This window comes from Anomaloglossus baeobatrachus, chromosome 3 (genome assembly GCF_048569485.1).
Source record: "Anomaloglossus baeobatrachus isolate aAnoBae1 chromosome 3, aAnoBae1.hap1, whole genome shotgun sequence".
Taxonomy (NCBI): domain Eukaryota; kingdom Metazoa; phylum Chordata; class Amphibia; order Anura; family Aromobatidae; genus Anomaloglossus; species Anomaloglossus baeobatrachus.
This window is the reverse complement of record NC_134355.1, coordinates 385,944,086-385,958,705: the sequence shown is the minus strand read 5'-3', so window position 1 is coordinate 385,958,705 and position 14,620 is coordinate 385,944,086. Positions and strand designations below refer to the sequence as shown.

General features: G+C 50.8%; 1 protein-coding gene across 1 annotated transcript in view; it reads left to right on the top strand.

Moving 5' to 3' along the window:
* Window positions 1-14,620, top strand: part of LOC142296516 (CD109 antigen-like) — a 474,860-nt gene that overhangs the window by 17,796 nt on the left and 442,444 nt on the right. The gene's annotated exons all lie outside the window — the stretch shown is intronic.

Genomic DNA, 14,620 nt, shown 5'->3' with positions numbered 1-14,620 from the left:
AATATATAGCACTGGGGGTGGGGGACACACAGCTCTGGGGAGGCTATACAGCACTGGGGTGGGGGAACATACAGCTCTGGGGGTATACAGCACTGGGGTGGGGGATATACAGCTCTGGGGGGCAAAACACGTCTGAGGTGGGGAGAAAAACAGCTCTGGGGTGCTATACAGCACGAAGGTGGAGGGTCATACAGCACTGGGGTGGGGGACATACAGCTCTGAGGGGTACACAGCACTGGGGTGGGGGACATACAGCTCTGAGGGGTATACAACTCGGCACTGGCAGGATGCTGGCAGCACTGCAGTTCCTCTCTCTTTTCATCTGTGGGAAGGGAGCTCAGCACACCACGCTTTAACTCCACCCACAGATTAACTTTAATACCCCTGCACACAGCATTCAACAGTGAACGCTGCGTGCAATTGTGGATATAAAGGTCCAGCAGCCAGGAAAGCGCGGCTGCCAACCGAGCACTGTAGTCCTTCGAAAATGGCCCAGGGGCTGCAGAATACATCGCCACCTGTGCCGATAGCAAGTGGGTATGAGCTTTTATATTTTAATAGGGGGAAACATAAGAAATGAGAAGGCGTTGCTCGAGTAGTGGACAAGCCCTTTAAAACAACCAAGTTGGTGTTATCAGATAGCAACTTATTCGGGGGGGAAGTCCTCATGTACACTTTATAAAAGATTACTCATATTTTAATTTATAATATCTCCCTAATGGTGATGAGGCGAGTAAAAAAAAAAATGTTTTCTTCAGATTTACAGGCACTATTACATCCTATGTCCAGCTCACCATGAAAATTTGGTGAAAGGTCCTCTTAGTATTGGCAAAGTGCATCCAGAATATTACGAGCTACAGTCACAGAGTCCCATAACTGTGCTAGCCGCAGCCACACACTTCCTTAGTAGAGCACTACTGTAATCACTAAATTCAGCAGGAATTTAAGGGTTTGTGTCATCAATATAGGGCACATGAGCATCATAGAGGGAGGCGAGAGGATTTTCTCCTCTATGAAGGCGAAATTCTTCGTATAAGTATCTGCTGTCCTTGGAGGACCCCATCTGCCCATGCATTCCATGTACAGCCACTCATTTTAATGGCTGCATGTAATGCTATAATTAGCAGACACGTCCATGACAATAATAACTGATCATTGGAAGTTAGTAAAGCTGGATCACCTCAAAAAAAGATCAGACAACCTCTTGAAAAGATGATCTTTGTCACCAAAAATCCCTGCTGATTATGCAGATTTTGTGCAGATGCCAGTATTTTCCTTTGTTTGCTTCTATACCAAGACCTCCCCCTGCTGGCTACTTTTGTAATGGAGTCTCGCTCCATAGATACAATGCAGATGTGATCTTATGAATGCACAGTTGCAATAGCACCAGTACCCTGTGTTTGGCATCTGGGCACAAGTCCACTATGCTGTTAGAATCTGTATATATAATTGCCTTATTCTGTCTGTCTGTCTGTCTGTCTGTCTGTCTGTCTATCTGTCTGTCTATCTGTCTGTCTGTCATGCTCCAAAATTGTGTCCTTACGGTGACACAAAGCTGATTGGCCGCTGGGCTCGCCATGGCCCCGCCCCCCCACACCGATTGGCCGCTCGCCCAGGCTGCGCCCCCACATGGATTGGCCAGCCGCTCGCCCAGGCTCCACCCCCCCACAGATTGGCCTCTCGCCCCGGCACCCTGCAGGCATTGGCAATTCGGCCACGCCACGCCCCGCCCCCCTCACGCAATGCACGCTAGCTCTGGCCCTGCCCCCTCCCTCCCCCCGCGCATTCCCCGAACTGACACGGCTGTCACGGAGGTGAGTACTGTACTCCCCCTCCCCCTCCCCCGCGCATTCCCCGAACTGACACGGCTGTCACGGAGGTGAGTACTGTACTCCCCCCCACCTCCCACCCCCGACCCCGCTCACACGGGAGTGGTGTGGATACGTTGGTAACCATGCGAGCATGGTTACAAGCGCATCAAGGTCCTGCTGCGGCGGAAGATCCACACGCACACACATAACAGCACACACACAAACATACACACACATCAGATCACACTCACTCTCACACACACACCTCACACACACCTCACACACACCTCACACACACCTCACACACACCTCACATCGCATCCACACACTCACAGCATCCGGCGATATCGCTTGCTTCTCGGCCTCGATACTGTGCTGTTGTGACCTTCCAGGACCTGACGGAGGATCACATGGCCAGAGGCATGTGATTTCTCCGGATGTTGTGAGTGTGAGCGCGTATGTGCGATATCGTCAGTGTCTGTGTGTGTGAGTGTATGCGATCGGGTGTGTGTGAGTGTATGCGATCGGGTGTGTGTGAGTGGATGCGATCGGGTGTGTGTGAGTGGATGCGATCGGGTGTGTGTGAGTGGATGCGATCGGGTGTGTGAGTGTCGGCAGAGGAGCACGGCGTGCTGGAGGAGGCTGGGAGCAGAGAGGCTGATCATGGGGAAGGCTGTGAGGGGGAGGCTGATGCTGGGGGAGACTGGGAGGGGAAGGCTGATGCTGAAGGAGGCTGGGAGGGGGAGGCTGGGAGGAAGGAGGCTGGGAGGAGAGAGGCTGATCCTGGGGAAGGCTGGGAAGGGGAGGCTGATGCTGAGGGAGGCTGGAAGGAGAGAGGCTGATGCTGGGGGAGGCTGGAAGGAGAGAGGCTGAGGCTGGGAGGAGATAGGCTGATGCTGGGGAAGGCTGATGCTGAGGGAGGCTGGGAGGGGAAAGCTGATGCTGGGGAAGGCTGGGAGGACGGAGGCTGGGAGGAGAGAGGCTGATCCTGGGGAAGTCTGGGAGAGGGAGGCTGATGCTGGGGGAGGCTGGAAGGAGAGAGGCTGATGCTGGGGGAGGCTGGAAGAAGAGAGGCTGATGCTGGGGGAGGCTGATGCTGGGGGAGGCTGAGAGGAGAGAGGCTGATGCTGGGGAAGGCTGGGAGGAGAGAGGCTGTTGCTGGGGACAGAGAGGAGAGGCTGATGCTGGGAGGAGAGAGGCTAATCTGGGATGAGAGAGGCTGATGCTGGGAGGAGAGAGGCTGATGCTGGGGGAGGCTGGGAGGGGGAGGCTGATGCTGGGGGAGGCTGGGACGAGGGAGGCTGATGCTGGTGGAGGCTGATGCTTGGGGAGGCTGATGCTCGGGGAGGCTGGAAGGAGAGAGGCTAATGCTGGTGGAGGCTGATACTTGGGGAGGCTGATGCTGGAGGAGACTGGGAGGGGAAGGCTGATGCTGAGGGAGGCTGGGAGGGGGAGGCTGGGAGGAAGGAGGCTGGGAGGAGAGAGGCTGATCCTGGGGAAGGCTGGGAACGGGAGGCTGATTCTGAGGGAGGCTGGAAGGAGAGAGGCTGATGCTGGTGGAGGCTGATGCTGGTGGAGGCTGATGCTTGGGGAGGCTGATGCTGGGGGAGACTGGGAGCGGAAGGCTGATGCTGAGGGAGGCTGGGAGGGGGAGGCTGGGAAGAAGGAGGCTGGGAGGAGAGAGGCTGATCCTGGGGAAGGCTGGGAAGAGGAGGCTGATGCTGAGGGAGGCTGGAAGGAGAGAGGCTGATGCTGGGGGAGTCTGGAAGGAGAGAGGCTGAGGCTGGGAGGAGAGAGGCTGATGCTGGGGAAGGCTGATGCTGAGGGAGGCTGGGAGGGGAAAGCTGATGCTGGGGAAGGCTGGGAGGACGGAGGCTGGGAGGAGAGAGGCTGATGCTGGTGGAGGCTGATGCTTGGGGAGGCTGGGAGAGGGAGGCTGATGCTGAGGGAGGCTGGGAGGAGGGAGGCTGGGAGAGGTAGGCTGAGAGAAGAGAGGCTGATGCACACACACACACGCGCGCGCGCACTGCACAACACACCACACACACACACACACTGGGAACCACAAACAACTGCCCTACACAGACACCCACACACACAGACAACGCTGCGCACACACACAACATCCAACACACAAACACCGCGGCACACACAAATATACGCACATACCGCACAACACACACATTGCACAAAACATACCTCCCCCAAAACACACCACACACACACAAACCACGCAACACACACAACGCTACAGACACACAGCGCTCCACAAACAACGCAACACACACAACACACATACAACACCGCTCTCACCCCCCGTCACACTCAGACAACACCCAGAACATGTACAGCGCCTACACAAACACTTGGTAACTACACACAACAACATCTATATATATATATATATATATATATAACAAAAATCATACATGAACTACACAATACGTAAATTCTAGAATACCCGATGCGTAGAATCGGGCCACCTTCTAGTAACTATTATAATCACAGAAAATGCTGCACGGTACAAGTGATGTCTGACGAGCTGTGTGCCATACTGACACTGAAATATCATTGTGCTGCGATTTCATGGGGGATATATTTCCTGCACAATCTGATCAGTTGCTAGAAGGTAAAATCTATCTAGATTGCCGCACATGCAAACACTGGGTCAGATTTCCTAATCTGAGGGCACATTGATGGGCGCGCATTATTCACTTGGGGTCACAGGGTCACATGGCTTTGTAGGAGAGTGTATAGCGATATGTGTTGGTATTGACTATGAGCAAAAGGCATACCTGTAACGATGGCATCTGACCACTAGATGTCAGCAACACTCACTGTTGTTTTAAAATTTATTAAGTGTTTACAAAATAATCCTTGAATAATTTTGTGAGTAATGTGATGTAAATAATAGCAGAACTATGCAGTGAAAATGCAATTTTGCGGCTTGATTTATAAAATACGTTTATTACACCATTGCTCTGTCAGTTAAGCTGAGAATGAATAAAGTTTTGTTGTGAATAGAAGTCGGTTGGTTGCCACGGAGACGAAGCTGAGACGAGCAGTGTTTTTTGTGTGTTCCTGTGACTGGTGACGTCTGGGACATTAATCCTCAATTTCCGTTCGGTGAAGAGTGTGAACAAGAAAGAAAACCAACAACGGAAGGTCAATGAAAAGAGTCGGCCGATTTGTGAAGTGTGACACGGTGCCCGTGGAAGGATAAAGCCCTCTATATCCAAAACAAGGAGGAGTTACCTCATGTTATTCGTTCTACTCTAAATTCTCCTTGACCGGTCCAACGAGTTTAGCTAGGGTTAGCTAGGTGTTTAGACCAACCTAAATAACTGATCTCTATGGGACAGTGTCAGTGAGGCACAAACTGTATTCATCTTCTCAATGACTGTTGATAGTGCGGTGCGAAGTTCAGAAAGGCCACAGTCCGTGGTGAAGTTCCCCAAGGCACCCTCCTGTTCGGATTGGATTTTCCCACAGAGCGTGTTAATCAAAAGAGATTGTTAATATTTCTATTTCATGTAAATGAGAATTGAATATGGTCACTTCTTTTATATGTTATTTTTGTTAGTAAACTTGGGTTGAATTCTGCTTAGCTGTACAGCTGAGTTAGGTCATATTGGGATCCCAGGGAGTTTATTGATTGGAGATAGTGTTAAAGGGAACCAAACATCAGGATTTTCGTGTATAAGGTGCAGCCAGTGCAGTGCTGGCACTATCATGCACGTTGTGTACATACCATCAGGGTGCAGCTCGGGTGTTTAGGCAGCGAAATCCAACTTTATAAAGTTTGAAAATTCGTGCACTTTTTGATTGACGTGTGCACCTCTGCTGCTAATGTCCGGGCATGTTATGCACGTGTTCCCCGCCCCCCCCACCAGCCTGTTCCTCCCTCTCTCCTGATGTCCGGGCGTGTTATGCACGTGTATCCCTGCCCCCCGCTGCCTGTTCCTCCCTCTCTCTGGCTGTATTTAAATTTCCCTCTTCAGTGACATGACGTCGGAGTTGGCGCCTGCGCATAGTGCTTATCTCCGGCGCCATGTTACTGAAGCCCGCTGTACCGTGCAGCCGGGTGCACGAGAGGGCGGCGCATGCGCCCTCGCTTCTTCAGATCCCATTGTGACCGCGGGAGCGCGCACGGTTACAACAGGACTGGAGATCAGCTGACAGGAGGACGCGATTGCTACGCTACCAGCACAGCAGCCGCCTAGGACACCGTGGCTCAGGTGAGGTGAGTTCACAATCCTGTGTGTGCGCCCCTGCGTTGACTTGAGCTCACCTTCTGAATGCCAGGTCACCACAGGAAAGCACTCACAGCTGTGTGTCTGTGCTATGTGTATGTGCAATGTGTGTGTGTGTGTCTGTGCTATGTGTGTGATTCTGTGCAGTGTGTGTGTGCGTGCATGTGCAGTGTGTGTACGCGCAGTGTGTGTGTGTGTGTGTGTGCGCGTGCGCGCAGTGTGTGTGCAGTGTGTGTGTGTGTGCAGTGTGTGTGCAGTGTGGTGTGTGTGTGCGCACGCTGTGTGTGGTGTGTGTGTGTGCAGTGTGGTGTGTGTGTGCGCACGCTGTGTGATGTGTGCGCACGCTGTGTGTGGTGTGTGTGTGCGTGTTGTGTGGTGTGTGTGTGTGCACGCTGTGTGTGGTGTGTGTGCGCATGCTGTGTGTGGTGTGTGTGTGTGTTTGTGTGTGTGTGCATGCTGTGTGTGGTGTTTGTCTGTGTGCGCACGCTGTGTGTGGTGTACGCACGCTGTGTGTGGTGTGTGTTTGTGCGCACACTGTGTGTGGTGTGTGTGTGCGCACGCTGTGTGTGGTGTCTGTGTGTGCGCACGCTGTGTGGTGTGTGTGTGTGTGTGTGTGTGTATGTGTCTTGAATCCAGGCCTGGCATTACTGGAGTTTCCTCCGGTAGCCAGTCTGACGCTGCACTGAAGTGTGTTGGGGTTTTTTTTTCAGATGATATTGGATCCAGATTGGACGGCGCGGGACCCTTGACCCAGGATTACTGCGGAGAGGGGTTCTTTATTTCAATAAAGATGGAGTCACTAATTGTGTTATGTTTTATTTCTAATAAAAATATTTTTGGCGTGACACCATGAAATTCGGGCTTAGGGCCAGCTGATAATATACAGCTAGCCCTAACCCCATTATTACCCAGTGAGCCACCCAGCATCAGGGCGCACACACACCACACACGCCATCTTCTGGCACTGTATCCAACTCCTCCAGCTGCCCTGATGCTGGGTGGCTCACTGGGTAATAATGGGGTTAGGGCTAGCTGTATATTATCAGCTGGCCCTAAGCCCGAATTTCATGGTGTCACGCCAAAAATATTTTTATTAGAAATAAAACATAACACAATTAGTGACTCCATCTTTATTGAAATAAAGAACCCCTCTCCGCAGTAATCCTGGGTCAAGGGTCCCACGCCGTCCAATCCGGATCCAATATCATCTGAAGAAAAAAAAAACACACTTCAGTGCAGCGTCGGACTGGATATCGGAGGAAACTCCAGTAATGCCAGGCCTGGATTCAGGACACACACACACACACCTCACACACACCACACACAGCGTGCGCACACACCACACACAGCGTGCTTACACACACACCACACACAGTGTGCACGCACACACACACACACCACACACAGTGTGCACACACACACACCACACACAGCGTGTGCACACACAGCGTGCACACACACACACACCATACACAGCGTGCGCACACACACACACACACCACAAACAGCGTGCGCACACACACACACACACCACAAACAGCGTGCGCACACATACACACACACCACACACAGCGCGCGTGCACACACACTGCGCACGCACGCACTGCGCACGCACACACTGCGCATGCATACACTGCACAGAATCACACACATAGCACATACACACACACTGCACACACACACCACACAAAGCGTGCGCGCACACACACCACACACAGCGTGCGCACACACACACACCACACACAGCGCACACACACACCACACACAGTGTGCGCACACACACCACACACAGCGAGCGCGCACACACCACACACAGCGCGTGCACACACACCACACACAGCATGTGCACACACACCACACACAGCGTGCGCACACACACCACACACAGCGTGCGCACACACACCACAAACAGCGTGCACACACACACCACACACAGTGTGCGCACACACACACACCACACAGCGTGCGCACACACACCACACACAGCGTGTGCACACACACACACCACACTGCACACACACACTGCACACACACACTGCACACACACACACTGCGCACACACACTGCACACACACACACTGCACACACACACACTGCGTGCACACACTACACAGAATCCCACACATAGCACAGACACACACACACACACACTGCACACACACATAGCACAGACACACAGCTGTGAGTGCTTCCCTGCGGTGACCTGGCACTCAGAAGGTGAGCTCAGGTCAACGCAGGGGCGCACACACAGCATTGTGAACTCACCTCACCTGAGCCCCGGTGTCCTAGGCGGCTGCTGTGCTGGTAGCGTAGCAATCGCGTCCTCCTGTCAGCTGATCTCCAGTACTGTTGTAACCGCGCACTCCCGCGGTCACAACGGGATCTGAAGAAGTGAGGGTGCATGCGCCGTCCTCTCGTGCACCCTTCTGCACGGTACAGCGGGCTTCAGTAACATGGTGCCGGAGATAAGCGCTATGCGCAGGTGCCAACTCTGACGTCATGTCACTGAAGAGGGAAATTTAAATACAGCAGGGAGGAACAGGCAGTGGGGGGGGGGCGGAGATACACGTGCATAACATGCCCGGACATCAGGAGAGAGGGAGGAACAGGCTGGTGGGGGGGCGTGGAACACGTGCATAACACGCCCGGATATCAGGAGAGAGGGAGGAACAGGCAGCAGGGGGCTGGGATACACGTGCATAACACGCCCGGACATCAGGAGAGAGGGAGGAACAGGCTGGTGGGGGGCGGGGAACACGTGCATAACACGCCCGGACATTAGCAGCATAGGTGCACACGTCAATCAAAAAGTGCACGAATTTTCAAACTTTATAAAGTTGGATTTCGCTGCCTAAGGCTATGTGCGCACGTTGCGTAAATTCATGCAGTTACGCTGCGCTTTGCAGCGCAGCGTAACTGCATGCGTCCTGCGTCCCCTGCACAGTCTATGGAGATTGTGCAGGGGCCGTGCGCACGTGGCGTCTCAGTGCGCAGCGCTTCGGCTACTGCCGAAGCGCTGCGCAAAAAGAAGTGACATGTCACTTCTTTCCTGCGCTTTGCCGGCAGCTCCTGCTCTGTCTATGGCAGGAGCTGCAGGCAGAGCGCATGGAATCGGCGCTCACTACGGACATTTCTGCAGCGATCTAAAGCGCACATGTGCTCTTCAGATCGCTGCAGAAATTTCTGCAGGCTAGTACGCAACGTGCGCACATAGCCTAAACACCCGAGCTGCACCCTGATGACAGTGCATGATAGTGCCAGTACTGCACTGGCTGCACCTTATACACGAAAAACCTGATGTTTAGTTCCCTTTAAGATTGTGAACCAGCAGAAAAGCCACATATTACAGCTTCCCCTTTGGAATTAACCCCGTGTAGATCCAGTCATATTTAAGGGAGGGGGGTGGTATTATTGACCCCAGGGAAGACATCTCCTTTTTAGGGACCAAGAGTATGTGACTGTTCTCCTGGTAGTAAAATTTGAAACATAATTCTCTTGTACAAGTTGTTTGATTTGCACTGTTTATTTTCCTAGTTTGTATTTTTCCTTCCCCATACAAAACAGGGGCACGTTTTGAGATAATAAATCTTGTTATTGTTTACCATCGTTTTCGGAAAAACTCATCTGTCCTGTCAGTGGCATCACTGTATCATAGCGACACCTCTTACATTTTTACGTAGTCGGCAGGATACAGTTTTCGCCATGGACAGGGACGAGGGTGTGTTGGCTCTTAGGGTTCCTCCTGGTATTTTGTTGAACCATCTTATGAAGTTTGACGGTTACAATATGCTGCTGCCAGATTGGATAGAAAGGCTGAAAAGCGCTATTGCCCTATACAGAATTGCTGCTGATGTACAGGTAGAAGTGGCACTTAATGCTTTGGAGGGGGATGCCAGGAAGGCAGTATTATTGAAGCCGGAACAGAAGTGCAAGACGGTGGATGATATCATAGAGATATTAGAAGGTTCTTTTGATCATTTAGCCACCGCTGGACACTTAAGAGTCAAGCTGTTCGCTCGTGTACAGAGGGCTGGGGAAAGTCTGGTGCAATATGCTATTGCATTAGAGGAGTTATATCGAGATGTTCGAAAAAAATCTTCATCGGTAGTAGAGACTATCATAGATTGAGATCATGCTTTGCGAGATCAATTTATGGAGGGATTACAAAATTACATCTTGCGGGGTGAACTGTCCGCACTAGTGCGGAAGAAACCTGATATAACTTACGAGGAAATACAGAAAGAGGCAATGGCTTGCAATATGGAAATGAGAGGGGATACCTCTCATAACTGTGTTCAAGTGATAGGAAAAGGACAGGATCCCCAGAACATGATGCAGGAACAAATGTTCAGCATTCAGAAGTCAATTGAGTGCTTGGAGGAAAAGCTGACTCGAATGACAGCTTGGGAAAATCCCATTGACCATCCAAGGTTCGGTATAGACAGGTCGGCACCTTCAGCTTCTTCTGAATATTTGCCTTGGGAGAGACTTGGGCAGGGAAGTCCCCCTTGGGTGGGGAATGAAAGGCCCCGTGCAAGAGGCCCAGAGTATCAGAACCAGGGTGTAAGGCGCAGCTGGAACTGTCAGGAACCTGGACATTTAAGATGGGATTGTCCAAGGCGGGGCCCAAGAGACCCTGCGGATTCGTTAAAAGGGAAGCCCTCACTGTAGTTGGGCATACGGCGAGGCAAGGGCGAGAACCCTCGTTCGCTAAATGCCCAACCGATTTGGTTGCGGATAGCCCGGTGTTAGAAATAAATCTAGAGGGGAAGGCAGTAATATGCCTGGTAGACACAGGATCAGAAGTGACCACTATGCCAATAGAGTACTTCGAGGAACACTTTGGACAATTGGTTAAACCAGAGTCTGGGTATCGGATTAACCTTTTGGCAGCTAATAATGAAGAGATCCCGGTGACAGCGGTTGCCTGGATGAGTGTAGAAATATGTGGGCAGGAACTGGGCATCAAGGGAGTGGTGCTGGTGAGAAGCCAGGCCAGACCGGACCTTCTGGTTGTCTTAGGAATGAATGTCCTGAGAGAACTTGATTCTTGGTTGTTTGAACGGGAAGGTCCTGGTTATTGGAGGAGGGCTACGCCTCACAGGAAAACCCAACGGGTGTTACGGCAGATGGTACGTACCTGTGGCATAAAATAAAGTGCGCCTAAGGGAAGAGCTGTGGGGGTAGTGTATGTGCCTTCTGATACAAACGCTAAAATAGCGGCGGGCCAGGAAAAGGTATTGATGATGCCTGACGGAACAGACAAAAGGTTAAATGGCATAGAGGTTGTCTTGGAGCCTATATGTAGGGCAGAGAACTTGAATGGACCGCTTGTGGCTTGCACAGTGGCCATTGTAAGAGATGGGAATGTGCCTGTGAGATGTCTGAATCTTCAGGAACATGAAATAACCTTGTTGGCTGGGACAAAGTTGGCTGAGGTGTACATTTGTAATGAAGAAATTGTTCCCTGAAATTTGTTTACTCTGGACACGAGCGGACATACGACTTGGATGGTGACACGACAGCTTGCGACAAAGGAGAAACCTACTTCCGAATGGAACGGTAGGAAAATCCTGGAGCTGATGGAGATGGAATATTCCTCGATCACCCCCATGCAGCTAAAACAACTGGAGGCAACTTTGTGGGAATACCAATTAGCATTTTCTCGGGGAGATAAGGACTTTGGGTGTACTAACTGGATTGAACATGAGATCAATACCGGAGACGCCCCACCTATTCGAGAAAGGTACTGTCAAATCCCACCAACAATGTACCAAGAAGTGAAAAACATGTTATCGCAAATGTTGGATAATGGGGTGGTTCGTCCAAGTCAAAGTCCTTGGGCAGCTCCAGTGGTACTGGTCCGAAAAAAGACGGTACTCTCACATTCTGTGTAGATTATAGAAAATTGAATGCACACACAGTAAGAGATTCCTATCCTCTGCCTCGTATTGAGGAGTCTTTGTCAGCGTTGGGAAAGGCTACATATTTCTCCACCCTGGATCTTGCCAGTGGATACTGGCAAGTTCCAGTAGCCGCCAAAGATAGGGCAAAGGCGGCATTCATCTTGCCTATGGGTCTACTTGAGTTCAATCGAATGCCTTTTGGCTTGACTAATGCTCCCGGTACTTTCCAACGACTGATGTAGTATTGTCTTGGTGAATATAATTTTGAGTCAGTACTGATTTATCTTGACGATGTGATTATATTTGGAAACACTTTCGAGGATCATCTTATGAAACTTCGGCAAGTACTCCAAAAGTTGATGGATGCAGGGTTAAAAATTAAGCCCAAAAAGTATTGTCTGTTCCGCAGACAGATTGAATATCTCGTTCATGTTGTGTCGGTTGAGGGAGTAAGACTAGCTGAGAGCAAAACTGAAGCCATTCAAAAGTGGCCTATCCCCGGGACTGTTAAGGAAGTGCGGGCCTTTTTGGGGTTGGCTGGTTATTATCGCCGGTTTGTGAAGGATTTCGCCAAGCTGGCTGAACCTTTAAATGAGTTATTGAGGGGTACTAATCGGGGCCCTAAAACTAGGCCTGTTCGATGGACTGAGAGACAACAAGAGGCATTTGATCAGATCCGGAACGCTCTTCCTCAGGTGCCCCTGTTGGCGTATGCGCGCTTCGATTGTCCTTTCAGGTTGTATACTGATGGCAGTCTACTCGGATTGGGGGCAGTACTAGCCCAGGAGCAAGATGGCCGCGAGAGAGTTATTGCATATGCGAGTCGGTCTCTGAGAGATGCAGGAAGGAATTATGAAAATTATAGCTCTTTCAAATTGGAGATGCTGGCGTTAGTGTGGGCCATGATTGAAAAATTTGCTGGTTACCTGGCAGGCTCAGAAGTTCTGGTCATGACTGACAATAATCCACTTGCTCACCTAGGTAATGCCAAATTAGGAGCGCTAGAACAGAGGTGGATGGCCAGAATGTCAAAATTCAATTACCAAATCCGCTTTCGCTCTGGGAGGTAGAACACGAATGCTGATGCATTGTCAAGGGGCCCCATAAAAACCCATAGAGGGCAACGGATGAGGATTTGGAAGACACCGAAATACCAGATCTTAGATGGTTGCCGGTATTCGTAGATATAGTCCGCTTAAGTGGGATAGATGCTCAGATAGGCACTTTACTAGGTAAAACTCGTCAAGATTGGGTCCAGGTGCAAGATTCAGATGTAGAATTGGTCTTGATCAAGCAGTGGTTAAATGAGCACTCTTGGCCTAAGGGTGATGAGCGAAACAAATTAAAGCCTGAGGGGCAGAAATTGCTGCGACAATGGGATCGGCTTGCTGTAGCCGACAGAGTTTTGTATCGTTGCATGTATGTTAATACTGAAATAGGGTATCACTGGCAAGTGGTGATTCCAGGTTCCCTGGCTCCTGAGGTGGCTCGGCAGCCCCATGTACAAGGTGCTCATTTTGGGCCGGACAAAACTTACAAGTGGCTACGTAGATTTGTTTATACTCCTGGTTTAGAAGAGATGATTTGCCAAGTGTGTATTCAGTGTCGTACCTGTGAAGTCAACAAATCCTGTGAGGAGAGGGCTCCAGTACAAACCGTTGTAATGTCCGCCCAGTTAGAAGTTCTGATAATCGACTATTTGTCTGTGGGTCCCTCAAAGAGTGGACATACGTCCTGTCTAGTAATGGCAGACCATTTCACAAAATATGCTGTGGTGGTACCTACTAAGGACCAAACTGCAGAGACAGCGGTTCAAGCCATCTGCAAACACTTCATTCAAGTGTATGGTTGCCCGAAAAGAGTACACTCTGATCAAGGAACCTGTTTCCAAGGTAAACTTATAACGGGGTTACTCCAGTTGTATGGTGTGCGGCAGTCCCGGACTACTCCTTACCATCCACAAGGCAATGGAGCTTGCGAAAGGTTCAATAGAACTCTGTTGCAGATGTTGAGAACCCTTGAGCAAGACCAAAAGAGTTGTTGGCCTGAACTGATACAAGAGTTAATGTGGGCGTAGAACAATCATGTGCACAGTGCAACTGGGTTCACTCCATACATGATGATGTTTGGGAGACCTGGAAGGGAAGTCGTGGAACTGAACTTTTCAGCGCCGGAAGGGTTCGAGCATCGAACCCCGCACAAGTGGATGCGGGACCATAAGTGTAAACTGCAGACGGTACATAAGCTGGCAAAAGACCGATTACAAAGTCATCCCCACCATGACCGGGGGGTGGTGTCCGGAGAAACATTGCAGCAAGGGGATCAACTTCGGGTACAAGTTACTCGACCAGATGGAAAATTGGCTGACCGGTGGGAAAATATTCCGTATACCGTGATTAAAGTCTCCTCGGAAGGCAGTGTGTATACGATTACCCCTGAGGGGAGTGATGGTCCTTTTCGCATGGTGCATAGAAATTGGTTGAAGCGCTGTATGTCAGTCGCCCCAGAACCACAGGATGAGATGCCGAGGTCACCCAACCCAGGGGTATTGACAAAAAAAACAGACAACATCTGGTGTGATTGTTTTGGTGAGCCTGAGATAGAAATGAGAACTCAACCAAGAATCCCTGAAAATCCGGAAATCCCTCTT